Genomic DNA, 4,004 nt, shown 5'->3' on the forward strand with positions numbered 1-4,004 from the left:
AATATAGTAGTTTAGGAGTGGCCAGGTTAAACTATATTATCTCACAGTGTGGTAGATATGCTGATGCATAACAAGGAAAGTGGGGGCATGGGGATTCATTGCCCCAGTCCCTCTTCAAGGAAGGACTTGTTTCCTAGTGTTCCGGAGTGCTCCCTGAAAACATTCTTTAGATATCACCTTCCTCTTTCTTACTAGAGGGATTTCCCTCATCATCAGAGAGCTGCATTGCTCAGTCATTTCCTCTCAGAAAAACCCACGTGCAATAACTGTTGGGGGACATGGTTTAAACATCACATCATCTTTGTCCAGTGATGGAAAATTTGAGCTCATTTTAGTCCATTCTCCTTGTTATCAAGACTGTGTGCACATAACTCAGAAACTTACATTTCTGTTCAAATTTCTATTCTGAGCTTGGAATCTTTGAATAATAATAATAATAATAATAATAATAATAATAATAATAATACAATTATCATGTGCCAGGACTAATTCTAAATAACTTTAATGTATTAACTCATATTATTCCATTAACTATTTCACATCCTCTTTTGAATATTTCATATCTTCAAATCAGCTTATTAAAAGCCAAACTCAAAATTTTCTTCTTTTAAACCAAGCTTTTTAATATTTCCATAAATGATATCACTGTCTATCCAGTTTTGTAAACCAAAAATCTATGCATCCTTCTTTTTGCCCCCACACACTATTCCTCAAAAAATCCTTTAAATTTTAACATCTCAGTGTAACTTAGTTTGATTAATGTCATTTAAATCTTTAATTTTAACTTTTAAATATTATTTGAATAATTTTATTTACTATAATTCGAGTCATTTTCATTTTAACTTATATTACTTAGTTTTATTTTTTATTACTTGTGTGCTCATATACTGCTGAACACTGATTTTTTGTAAATTATCTTAACTAAATACCTTGGCCACTTCATATACCTGGCGGGCCCTTGCAGACCCATGTAAACAAACATTGGATTCTAGGGAAGCTCAACATAATGCTCAGCTATGTAACAAAACTGAGTTTTTAACATGGGTCTACTTGATTCTAAACTGATTTTGTTACACTATGTTGCCCTTCATTTATTTTTTAGAAAATGAGCTTTTGGTTATTTTAAATGGAAATTTTGAGACTTTTCTAAATATGTATTTGAAAACAAACACTATGCATGTTCTTTTCTCTATCAAATATATATACATGTATTTCTAATATTTAAAAACATTTGATTTAATTTTAGAGTAACTATATAAAGTAGATAATATTATTTTCTTTTATAGAGGAGCAGTGTATATAATCCAGTAAATTAGGAGTATCAATGGTATTTAAATATGTTTCCAGTTAAACTGAAGTTCTGTGGCATTGTAACAATAGCTCCATGGAAGGATAAGTCCTAAAATGCTGAAGGAAGGGTGCATTGTTAACATAAACTTACAAATGTTTTTAATCTTGAGACTGCTAGTATGTAGAACCAGAACACTGAAAATATGACATAAAATCAAAGGGTGTCTGTAGGGAACATGTTACAGTATTCAATAAAAAGCACAGAAGTAGAAGCTTGATCGATGAATGACTTAATAAAAGATTAATTGTAACTGTTCTGAATTGTAAGTGTTCTGTCTATCCAGTTTTGTAAACCAAAAATCTATGTATCCTTCTTTTTGCCCCCACACACTATTCCTCAAAAAATCCTTTAAATTTTAACATCTCAATGTAACTTAGTTTGATTATGTCATTTAAATCTTTAATTTTAACTTTTAAATATTATTTGAATAGTTTTATTTATGCCCCCAATGAAAAATCACAAAATTACAGCTAGTATCTTAATTGAAAAATTACTTGTAAACTAGAACAATCTCTCTAACAGATGTTATGATTATAATAATATTGGGGTTCATTTATTATTGCTTTTCTTTTTCTCATCCTTCAAAAATAACTCCTAAATTCAAGAAGCTATTGGTATGTAGAGAAAATAGATGCCTCTTTCCTTTTTCTGTGAGTTTACTCTGATGTTCCCACTAGACAATTGAGTTATTTTTCTTAATTTTTAAATTTTTATTTATTTGCTTTTTATTTTTCAATTACAGGTTACATTCAATATTATTCTGTATTAGTTTCAGGTGTACAGTATAGTGGTTAGACAATCATATACTTTATTTACAAATTGATTTAAAATACACCTTGTAAGAGAACTACCTTCAGGCAAAGGAATAATGCTCAATTAATGGAATTTCTTTATATGATAAGTAGAATGAGGGGGTTATTTGGGAACAGGCATTTCATGTCCACAGTTCTAAAATCATTGTTTTATAATGTGCTCTTTCAAATAATAGCACTTAGGGCACCTGGAGAAAAACATAATTATCATTCATGGAACTCATTATTATTCTGTCTTATTGAAAAGTATAAATGCAGACCACTTTGGGTAAATATATTCTAGAAATTACAGGTAATTTTCAAGTAATCATGGTGATGAAGTTTGTCTTTGGTGTTGTAGGGGAAAAAACGAGACTGTTTTGTTTAAAACTCCAAGGGATTCACAATAACCAGTATTGCAAAGTATGAGGTCTGTCTGTCCAGAAAGTATCCAGCCACACACCAAGCAAATTAGAGACACTTACTGAAGGAGATACAAGATACAAGAAACATGGAAGGAGGAGCCTGAGGCAAATCTCTATAAATGGCATCAAAGCAGGACCTGAAGCCTAAACTCCAGGTGGGAGAGTGAGTGCTATTTTTTCATGGGCCTCTTTTTTTTGAAGCAAAGTGTGTAAAGGTTGCCATAAGGGACAAACAAGTGAAATACTTTATATATTACAGTGGTTGGAATAAAATTGGGATGAATGGGCTCTAGAAAGCAAAGTACTCACACACATGGATGCCAACCTGCAGAAACAGTGAGAACTTCTAAAAGCCAATCAGGAGCAATAAACAGAGGGGAAGGTGAGAGGGACTACCCTGGGAAAGAAGACAGCAGGTCTGCAACAGAAAAACATTGAAGTAAAAACAAAAAAGAACAAACAGAAAACTCCTGGAAATGGAGATGGTGGCAGTACCAGTGAGACACCTTAGCCTTCTCACAAGAAGAGAACAGGAGTACATCCCACTGTTGAAAATGAGGAAACATTCATGAACAGACTTGATGTTGAAGTCAAGATTCCTGAAGAACTGAAACCATGGCTTGTTATTGACTGGGACCTAATTACTCAGCAGAAGCAGCTCTTTTACCTTCTTGTGAACAAGAATGTGGATTCCATTCTGGAGGATTATGCAAATTACAAGGAATCACAGATAATAAGGAGTATGCAGTCAATGAAGTTGTGGCCGGGATAAAGGAACACTTCAATGTGATGCTGGACACTTAGCTACTCTACAAATTCGAGAGGCCAGAGTATCTTGAGATCCTCACAGACCACCCTGATGCACCCATGTCCCAGGTGTATGGAGTGCCACATCTACTGAGATTGTATGAATCGGAGTGATGCTGGCCTACACACCTCTGGATGAGAAGAGCCTTGCTTTATTACTGAATTATCTTCATGCTTTTCTAATGTACCTGGCAAAGAATTCTGCAACTTTGTTTAGCGCCAGTGATCATGAAGTGGGTCCTCCTGAGTACCACCAGAAAGCTGTGTGAGGCACTCACTTATACCTTGGTTTGGATTTCTATAACACATTCCTGTTCTTAGTCATCTCTTGTATAAATGATGTACTTTGAAAATGTTAGTGTATAACAGAATTGATGTTTGTTTTCTGTTTGATCCTAAACAAAATATAAAAGGGGTTACAGTTCCAAAAAAAGAAAGAAATAAGGCACCTAAGTCAACGACTTCTCAGTCTCCTTCAAAGTAGGCACCTTGGACCTCACACAGTTCTTCCAGTTGCCATTGGTTACCTCGATGTATTTTCCTGAATCTCATGAACAGTTTGAAATTTCTTCCCTTTCAAAGGTGATTTTAGTTTTGGAAAAAGCCAGAAGTCTCAGGGTGCCAAATCTG

General features: G+C 34.0%; 1 pseudogene; it reads left to right on the plus strand.

The window, feature by feature from the left end:
* Nucleotides 1-2,849: 2,849 nt before the first annotated feature.
* LOC123821003 lies at nt 2,850-3,643 on the plus strand (annotated as a pseudogene).
* The last annotated feature ends 361 nt before the right edge of the window (nt 3,644-4,004 follow it).

Source organism: Phyllostomus hastatus, unplaced genomic scaffold (assembly GCF_019186645.2).
Source record: "Phyllostomus hastatus isolate PE091 unplaced genomic scaffold, TTU_PhHast_1.1 phas_contig_38, whole genome shotgun sequence".
Lineage (NCBI taxonomy): Eukaryota > Metazoa > Chordata > Mammalia > Chiroptera > Phyllostomidae > Phyllostomus > Phyllostomus hastatus.